The following is a 10,560-nucleotide window of genomic DNA, read 5'->3' as shown; positions in this document are numbered from 1 at the left end:
TCAAATACAAACCGGATTCGAGTTGATTGGAGACAGCGATCACGTGTCACGCACAGCGGCGGTTTACGGCCTCACAAGATCTCCCGAATCGATCAACCTAGCAAACGTGCATGATGAATCAAGTGTCCTTAGTGCTGATCGGGGTCACACACGTATAAATTAAATATCCATAGCGCCTGATGGATGCCCACCCACGTGAAGATCCCATGTGCAACCATAGTACTTGCGTGGGTTCCAGGAAGAGATTTATAAAAAAGGGGGAGAGCGGGAGAAGCCACGATCTGGCACTACTAGATTTCCCATTTTAGCCGATGGTCCAATTACCGTCGGATATTTAAGTTCACCGTCGGAGACTCTTATAACTGACGGTACACCGTCGGCCATCTCCCGTCAGCTATGCTTTGTCAGCCATTATACTAATAACCGACGGTACCATCATATTATATCTTTGCCCACGGTAATAAGCCGACGGTGAGCCGTCGGATATGTTGTTGCCTACACCTGGCTCCCAGTAGGTCGAATGCGCTTATAGTCGACGGTTCACTGTCAGGTGTTTATCATCTGACGGTTATTGTTTACCGTCGGTTTTCTTAATAGCCAAGGGTATATACAACCCGTCAGGGTTATGCACAACTGAGAGGAGAGCCAAACCATCGGTTAGTGTAATTACTGATAGTGCATACAGCCCTTTGGGGATTCCTTTAGTTGAAAGGTTAGCTCGCACCTTCAATTTAGAAAGTCGCCGACTGTCTAAAGTGCATGTATGCATTTTTTTACCCAAGATGTTTGTTGTGCCATAGGCCATTAGTCAACCCTCACTGATTAATTTCACTGAGAGGGAAGTGCAATATATTACACAATATTTCACAATATTGGCATTTCCGATACATCTCATAATTACACAACCGCACATGACCAAAAGAACATTTAGCATAATCTAGGTATTACAAACCTAATGAGTTGCATATGAATTACATTTACAATAACAATCCATCTAGGAAGTGTCGAATCAAAAAATAGTATTAGAGAGGTCCAGACAATTTGCATAAGCTAAATTTTCAACAAACTTCAGATCTTTACTTTATCATAATGCTTATCGCCACAGCTATCATCTCCCTCGTTGCCATAGATGTCATCCTCCTCATCATCAGTGTCATGATCATTTTAATAGCTCGGACCGCTTCTAATATTGCTTGACACTCCCTAAGAAATGACAAGACTAGTTGTAAAAGAGATGAAAAACAATGCAATGTAAATGAAATTTGATTGAGCTACAAGGAATAAACTTTTTTAGGGAAGCTACAGAGAACAAAAGTAATTGTTCTAGAAACATCTATGCATGGAGATATATAGCTAATCACGTCTTACTGTGGGACTTAGGAACTCAGTGTACGTCGACAATTACTCGTGTTACACCAGTAATTCATTCCTTTCCAAACCATGCATTGGGCAATAGAAACTTAAATATAAACACAAACAGTAAAAATAAACTGGTTCACTATTTTGCATCTTTTTCCACAAAGCTACAGACTAGTACTTTTTGACCTCTAAATATACTTCCATGTATTTCTATGTATTCACGCAAGACAAAATCTATTTACCCATCCCAACATTCAGTTATTTGTGGTACTATTTTCCTAATTGTTGAACATGTAGTTGTACCTTTACACAGCTGCCGATTAACGGAAAAGCCAATAAAATGGCAGATGAAATCATACTAGATTTCTCGAAGATAACAGATGTGGCTGCCATGAATTTGGAGAGCCAAGAGGGATATGGGGCACAAGCTACCTTCAGGTTCCAAGGATATGATTTTGACAGGCAAGGAATTCATCAAACACTTTACAAGGACAACACAAACGAGAGCCTACGTATGCATAGTAACTGCATACGAAACAGAAAGTTAGACTGACCCATAAAGGATGAAGCAAGGCTTATGTGTTGATGCTCGAGTCGAACATTTCATTTCTGTACAGCTCAAACAAACAAGCACAATGTAGTAACCTGAATTGCAGAAGAGTATAATATGTTTGTCAACGAAGCCTTATCTGAATGTTTCTCATTTTATTGTTTTTGAAACTGGATTTACTGAAGCCATCGACAAGGGCTTCGTGCTTCACCAATTTCGCCTTGTTCCGAGCAATCTTGGACAGCCTCATCAGTCTGAATCCACCCTGTGTTCATTAGGCCTCTGTTATCAGGGAAGATATTTCTGGTACCTTACCAAGATTCAAATAGTCTAGTGTGGCACAAACCATGGCAATGTTTTGCATCATCTAAATATGCACGTATTTCCTCATCTTACTTTGTTCCTGAATAACTAGGTGTACAAATTAAGCGAAGCTACTAATACTATCCCTTGTGGTAGTATTTCCAGCATAGTTGTGTGCATCGTACCAATTTTGACATCTTAGCTATCTAAGATTTGACATCAGAAATCAATTAAACTAGAATAGATGGGGATTGCAGGACACCTTAACTTGTTGAGTAGTACAGTATAGTAAATGGCGAACGAGAACAGAGCCGAACCCATTAGCCCGCGCTGCCGCTCGACCATCAGTACACTCGCCATTGCCTGCCACCACTGCTAGCGTACTGTTGTTGCAGAAAGAGAAGAAAGAAGAGACAAGGTAAGAGGAGAGAGGAAATCCGGGGAAGGGAAAGGAGGCACTGACCTAGAGTCGTAGCCCATGAGTGTTGCACGACGCCGCCAGACCTGGCGAGAGATCTGGGTGCACTTGCACATTACGGGATGATAGAAAGGGGTGAGAGGAGCAAAACATCTCCAGCCTCCCCGGCCATAGCTGCTGTGGAGAGGTGATGGAAGGAGTCGATCTGAAGCTAGGCGGTGGGGAGAAGGGGAGGTGAGGGCTGGTCTATGGCGGCGAGGTGAGGATAGGCCATGACGGCTACAAGGGGAGGTTAGATGAAAGCGACTGCAAGTTCGTGCCGAGTGGGCTATTTAGGATTTTTCGTTTCGCGCTTGTGTGCGTTGAAACTTTCAACGCGCGTGTAAATATGACTTGATTTTTTTTACTTCTTATACAGTCCTCTGTAAATTAATATATTCCTCTTATATATTCTTCTGTACATCAAAACATTGATCATAATTATATTTCATCAATTTAAATACAATGTAGTAATTTCACAAAAAAATAAAATAAAAATAAATACAATGTAGTAAATTCAACGTATGATATTGAAATATACTTTGCAACATTTTAAAATCAAATAAAATGAAGAACAATTTTTTTATCACCCGATGGATCACAAGCACGTGTCGACCACTTTGTTCACTTGATACATGTCCTAGGGGCCCCAGACACCGCTTTCCTCCAGCCTAATAGCTTAATCGGTGTGCTACCAATTGCCCCTTTCGTTACTTCAAACCCCTCACGCCATTGTACGCGGATGATGTGGTTTTCGCTGCTGCTACAATCCTCATCTGTAGCGGCCTCGTTGCTTAAGGCCGGGAGCAACGCACCACCAGCCACCGCCGCTGCAAGAGGAGAGTGTCACTGCTGCAATACGGCGTCAAAGAAGTTCTGTGCTTGCAAGCAATGGGATTGGACTGAACACGCTGCCAAACTGCGTGTGGTACCTCTCGGGCGGCTTGTCCTCGTCGGTCTTCTGTGTCAATGCGGGCTTGCCGGCCACCGAACCGGGCTTCCTTAGCCAGCTCATGGATTTTTGCTGCCTGGCGCTTGAGAGCTTGCATTCGGGGTCAAATCCCAATACAAGAGTGGCAGAGAAGAGAGAGGCGAGTCAAGTGAGGAGGGCTGATACATTAGGCGGTGACCGGTGACATATCTAAGCGGCGGCTAGTGCTGAGACTGAGAGGATTAGGTCAACTCAAAGCTATACATTAAAACGGACGCTTCAAATGTCCGTGGACATGTCTGGATGTGTCCACAGACAACGCTAAGGGAGTCGGTCATCCAACCATAATCATATCCGGACAGCAGGAGTGGGCCATGCGTGGGCTAGGCGGACCTAAAAGAAAATCACACGGGCAGTAAGGACATGTTGTCAAACCGACACTAAGACAAGCGGATTGTCTGGGCTCCCCCAAAGCTCCCTTAGATTTGCTTCATGTTTAGAAGATTTTGGTGGTCCGGACTGGTCGGCGGGCGTTTGGTGCGTCCCGTTGGATGGCTAAAAGTGTCCAAACCTTGAAAGCAGGGGAATGAGTGCGGAGCATCTCGAGAGCAGGAACTAATTGAGCTTACTAAATCATATTCCAGTGACGTGCTCAGAATAAGATTGCCAGCAACTGGTACCATTTGGACCACAGCGAAAACATACTCCACTTCGGCAAGACGCCATGTGCCACATGGTGAAGACCCAACCTAGACATGTATATACAAGACTACGCTGAGCACCTTTGCCTCATCTACTCCAGGCGGCGATCTCCTCTGGTCCCTCAATGGGGTTTCTCCCTGTGATAGTTTGTAAGTGAACATTTTTCAAACATGTCATTTTTTAAACCATCATATTCGCATTGTTTGGGACTAAAATTTTGAATCATCATATTAATTAATGGTAAATAACAATGCAACTTATAGCACTGCTAGAATCTAATTGTGGGAAATGTACTTATATGGAAATTATTTGCAATATAACCATCGACCATGTACATGTTTATTGCATTCGTCTATCGAAACATATCACCGAGGGTGAAAGTCAACCATCGGTTATTACTATCTCTCGTCGGGTATCTAATCAAATAGCCGAGAGTGACATATCGGCCGTCGGTCATTTGCACTCATAGCCGAGAGTTTTTTTTGACACTCGGCTATTAAATTTCACCGTCGGGTATTACATGTAATCCCCGTGGGTACAGCAAAAACCGTCGGATATTACAATGAACCGTCGAGCATTAAATTGCATAAACGAGAGTTGGGTTTTCCCCGTCAGGTATTTTAATATACCGTTGGTTATTAGTAGTTATACCCGTGAGTGTGCAATAACTGTCGGCCACTATCAAGACCGTCGGCTATTGCAGTAATGGCCGACGGCCCGTCGGCTATTAGATTTCACCATCGGAAATATGGGCATTTCTAGTAGTGTGGAGAGTATGAGCATGGACTCAGGGTCAACCGCCCCAGTTCGTTTTTGCCAAGTCGATGGCGAGTTGCCCCCGGCCTTGAGTCAGACGCCTCTGCCGCGGCCTCGCGCTGAGCCGTCGCCTCTATCAACATGAACTCGTGCCTTGACCCGCCCCGGTCCGTCCGCATCCATCATTCGGCCGTCATGGCCACGGCCTCGCTCCGCCGAAAGCTGCCGCGCCGGTCCAACTCGCTATGCCACCATTCTGCCTGGAGCCGCGGTCTTCGCTTCTAAACCACCCGGACTCGTGACCCCGAGTTGTTTCTCCCGTCTCCATCGTCAGACCGCCGGCGCCCCTGCCCTGTTGCCGTAAACCGGCGCCGCCTGTCACCTCCCGCTGCTCCCGCATCGCAGAGCCACCGTGGGTGCCTCCGCCCTTGCCGCGAGGCCGCCTTCTATGAATTGCTCTGTCGTCGAGAGTCGCCGGTGTCCGCCGTGTTTCTTCTGGCTGCTGATTCACCAGTCTGTCTCACTGTACGGGCTCGTTGCATGCTAAACCACCTTGCCTGAACCGCCGCGGCGCCCTGCCGTTTCAAATCGCCATCAGGCCAAGCAACCGCTCTCGTTCTGCCTCTGCTTCAAACCGCCGCCGTCGAGTTGCCGAATTGCTTTGTAAACCGGCCACCACAGCTGAGCAGGTCTTGTCAATGCCTCGTCGGCGTCTCATACAACCCGCCGCGTCTCCACTCAACTCCACTGCCATAAATCGCCGAACGCCATCGTTTCGCCAGCAAGCCAAGTCTTCATCTACACTTCTGCTGCACTTCGAGCCGCCCGTCCTAAAATCGCCGCCATCGGCCACCTTCGAGTCGGCCTGCCTCAGCTATTCGTCGTTGAGCCGCCCCGGTCAAACCGCCACGCGCACGGCCTCCGCTTCTACTGAACCGCCCTGCGTGGGCCTCGCTCCTGCGGCATTAAGCCGCCCTTGCCGGCCTCCGCGCTCGGGTTTCCGCTGCGCCAGTCCGGCCGCATCTGCCTCAAGCCACCGTGGCTCGTTGAGTCACCGCCTACCAACGCCTCTGAGCCGCTGGGCCTTGCCATCCGCCCCTTTGCCACGGCCGCTGACGGCGCTGGCCTCCCGCGCCTTCTCACATGGCTCCGCCCGTCATCTCCCTTGATAAACCGGTTGATGCAGCCGCTTCACCTGCCGATTCGTCTCCAGTCGCCTCTGCCAGAAGCTCATCGGCAGGTCGCCGGCGGACCTTGCCCCCGCTGAGTCACCATTGGCATCACTCCGTTTTTTCGCCGTCCCATTCGACTCCGAGCTGCTTCGACCTCGAGTCACGGGTTACCAATGAACTACCGCGGCGCCCTGCCATTTCAAATCGCCGCTTGGCCATCTGCTGATAACCCGCTACAACTGTATTTCAACCTCCGCTGATCTCGCCACCACCAAGTTGCTTCGCCAGCGTGTCGAGCCACCCTGGCCTCGTGCCTCCGCCTCTCTAGGAAGGACTCCGCCATTACGGCTGTTGAACCGCCGCTTCTACCGTGGCCCGGAGCATCTCCACTGCCCAGCGCTAAAACCGCCACCATTGTCACAGCTCCGCTTCAAGTCGCCTGACACCCACCCGTTCGGACTCACCTAAACCGATTCTTGCGTCGCTCCGTCTTCGCTTCTGAAACCGTCCGAGACTCCGTCGGGCCACCGTGGCCTGCCTCTATTGTGACCCACCGTATCAAGTTGCCTTGCTGAGAGCCTCTGCGACCCGCCGGCCTCGCAACCGTAGCCTGCTTCTGAGGTGCTGCCCCAGAGCAGGCCTCGCTCTGCCCCCGTCAGGCGCGGCCTCGAGCCACCTCGCTGTTACAGACGCCTCGGCTACTGCAAACACGCCGAGCTTGTCTGAAACACACCTGAGAAACTGAAGCTGTGAAAAATCATTGTTTGAGGACACAACAATGAGTTGCTAGTGTTATTCAGGAAGGGTCACGTGATAGCCCATATTATAGACCAAGAGTTGTTGGAGATGATTTCCAACAGGAGTATAGACTGTGTTTAAATTATTCACAAGTTTGGTATAGAAGGTCAATGGCTCCGAAAGAAGTTTATAGCACACAAGAGGAGGCATGCATCCAGCTACTAATGGAAAACGGATTATGGAATGAAATACCATTGGTGTTCTCTGATAGTCATCATGGATATTACATGGACCTTTCTTATTGAAGCATTTAAAGGGTCATTGGATAATACGTGGACTGAAGAAGCACGAGCTGCTATGATTGAACCGGGCTATATTTTCATGCAAGACTGCGCTGCCGAGCTGGTCCATGCTCGTACATCCACATCGGGATTCCTCCAGAGCACCTCCACTCGCTTCTGCTGTAACACGCCCTCTTGACCCACCAAGCCTCGGTAAACCGGCCTCCTTCTGCGGAAAATCCTGCATCACGAGCCGCCTGATGCCTCTGCTCAGGAGCAGCCCTCGCACACCTCGTCGGCCTAGCCTTGGTGCGCCTTTGGTGCTGTACTCAGGCGTCGTTTTGTTTCTGCTGCTCCCGCTGGATGACTGTGTCGACGCCGAGTCGTTTCCTCTACGGCCGTTCGCCTGCAACCTGCTCTACGCCGCGGCCTTGCCAGTGACTTGCTTCTGAACCGGCCGTGTAAATAAATAAATAAATAAAAAGGGTCTGATGACTACTGGCGAGTGGCATGCACGGCTGTTGAATATGGTTATTGTTGATCAATCAAACACAGCTGCACTACTTGTCAAAGCTCAGCAAGATATCGAGAATGAGAACGGTGGTAGCATTTGGCAAGGTCCTCGAGGTAATCAGTAAAAATTCCTTCGGATGTATGTAAGGATCAAATGGAATTTAGCAACAGTACTGAAAGGTTACCTACGGATGCCACATAATGATCATCTGCCGCCTAAAAATCAGGTGATATTTATCTTACATATTTTGTTAAGTACGTGTTGATTTCCTTCAACAAACAACTACTCCGCCCTGCTGTATTTTTTGTACACAGGACAATGATTCATTACAAATGTGGTTTATACCGCGGATATGGAGCACGTACTGGCAACATTGCACCCGGTATTCATCCGTACCTCATTACCCGGTAAAGGGATGTGCGCAAGCCGCCGCCCTCGTGGCCCGGACTACTTTAACTCACTAGGACCGTCCCTGTGAAGTAACTCGCCCGTCCGTACCGGCTTATAATATTGCGTCCGACTCATCTGTCTGCTCGCATGGCGGGCTCATCCATGATTGATTTCCGCTTCACCATGGTGATCATTAACTCTGTGGTGGATAAACGCTGGCCTGACATATCAGGTCAAATCCATCCAGTATATTTTTATGTTATATATTGCTTTCTTTAAAAGAGCAATTACTCCGGCTTGCAAAGTTCTCTGATGCAGGACCCTAAACCGCCATATTGGTGCAAATTTAAAGGTCGTTAGAAAATTTCCGGCTTAACAAGAAGGATTTTGGTTTTAAAATCCGGTTCAAGGGAAAGCTATCTCCCACTAAGCTTTGAAGCTCTCAATATCCGGTTTAAGAATTTCCGGTTCAAAAATAATAATCTCTCGCAAGTTCGAGCTCTCAGGAAAAATTAAAGGGACCAAAGAGAGTCTGTTGCAAAAGTACAACTCAAACATAGGTGCCCATTGAGCATAACTCACAATATCATTTGGGGGTTTTCCTGTTCAAACATAGGTGTATTCACCAAAGAGAACATAGCATTACTACCCTCTTGATTCTGGCTATGAAGCCAATATTATCATAAGAGCACAACTCTGGTTATTTCGGTAATTCGGCTATCAAGCCAATATTATCATAAGGGGCCAAAGAGAGTCTGTTGCCCAGCATAGCTCAAACATGGGTATCCCTTGAGCACAGCTCACAATATCACTTGGGGCTATGTTCGAACCATAGTCACACCTCTTGATAGGCTTAAAGCCACCAGGGAAATCACTTGGGGGCTCTGGTCGTATCCGAACCATAGCTTATACCCTCTTGATCAACATAAGGGCACCAGGGAAATCATTTGGGGGCTTGGTCGTATCCGAACCATAGCTACACCTCTTGATAGGCATAAGGCCACAAGGGAAATCACTTGGGGGCTATGGGTTCGAACCATAGTTACACCTCTTGATAGGCATAAGGGCACCAGGGAAGTCCCTTGGGGGCTTGGTCATATTCGAACCATAGCTACACCTCTTGATCGGCGCAATGCCACAATTATGACTACTTGAGGGCTCTGGTCGTATCCGAACCATAGCTTAAACCCTCTTGATCATACATATACATCATCATATATTGCATCATATGTTGCATCATCATTACATCATCATAGCATGTATCATATGTGTATGGATATACCAGCTTATATCGTAGGAACCAGTTTTTCAAACAAGGTTATATTATTCAAAATCTTTAATAGCCAACACGGCTGGATTTTATTATGGTTATCAATAACCAGTATTATGATTAAGGTTTTCAAAGTCGCTTTAGCGCAATGACTATCATATTATCAATGGATATGATTTATTCTACAATTGAAGGAATAGTCCCGAGTCGCTGCAGGCTTACGACCCGACACTTGGGGGCTACATTATTCAAGTTGGGATTACATCAAATACACAAGTCTCATGTCGCTGCAAGAATGCACCATGACACTAGGGGGCTAATGTAAAATCATTGTTTGCTCACTTATTTGAAGACCCGACTCATCACATCGTAATGAGCCGGCCCTTGGGGGCTACCAATTGCTCATGTCAACAATTCAAGGTACATGAATTTTCATCTATTATTGAAGGATCCACTGCTCGGTTGGTAAAGCACAAAGCTCTCAACCTTGTGGACATGGGTTCAAGCTCCATGATGGGTGAGGGAGTCCTGGATTAGGGGGTATCCGGACAGCCGGATTATATCCTTTGGACGGACTGTTGGATTATGAAGATACAAGATTGAAGACTTCGTCTCGTGTCCGGATGGGACTCTACTTGGTGTGGAAGGCAAGCTAGGCAATACGGATGTGTATATCTCCTCCTTTGTAACCGACCTTGTGAAACACTAGCCCCCTCTGGTGTCTATATAAACCGAAGGGTTTTAGTCCGTAGGACAACATACAATCATACCATAGGCTAGCTTCTAGGGTTTAGCCTCTCCGATATCATGGTAAATCAACTCTTGTAATACCCATATCATCAAGAATAAATCAAGCAGGACGTAGGGTTTTACCTCCATCAAGAGGGCCCGAACCTGGGTAAAACATCGTGTCCCCTGCCTCCTATTACCATCAGCCTTAGACGCACAGTTCGGGACCCCCTACCCGAGATCCGCCGGTTTTGACACCGACTAAAAGGATCGATATGGTTGACTAGAGGGGGGGGTGCATAGGCAACTACCATTTTTTAGCTTTTCTTTACCAAATTAAACTTTGCATCAAAGTAGGTTGTCTAGATGTGCAACTAGGTGAACAACCTATATGATGCAACAACAACA

General features: G+C 47.4%; 1 long non-coding RNA gene across 4 annotated transcripts; it reads right to left on the bottom strand.

The window, feature by feature from the left end:
* Positions 1 to 832: 832 nt before the first annotated feature.
* Positions 833 to 2,922, bottom strand: LOC123127324 (uncharacterized). Of its 4 annotated transcripts, none has more exons than XR_006462269.1 (3): positions 2,676 to 2,922; positions 2,475 to 2,595; positions 833 to 2,174 (listed from the first exon to the last, which is right to left on the bottom strand). It is a non-coding gene; the product is annotated as an uncharacterized lncRNA (long non-coding RNA). The 4 variants fall into 4 exon arrangements; XR_006462270.1 differs by having other exon boundaries at positions 2,481 to 2,595; XR_006462268.1 differs by having other exon boundaries at positions 2,530 to 2,595.
* Between the last annotated feature and the right edge of the window lie 7,638 nt (positions 2,923 to 10,560).

This window comes from Triticum aestivum, chromosome 6A (assembly GCF_018294505.1).
Source record: "Triticum aestivum cultivar Chinese Spring chromosome 6A, IWGSC CS RefSeq v2.1, whole genome shotgun sequence".
NCBI lineage: Eukaryota > Viridiplantae > Streptophyta > Magnoliopsida > Poales > Poaceae > Triticum > Triticum aestivum.
The sequence above is the reverse complement of the archived record's forward strand: the minus strand, read 5'-3'. Positions and strand labels throughout refer to the sequence as shown.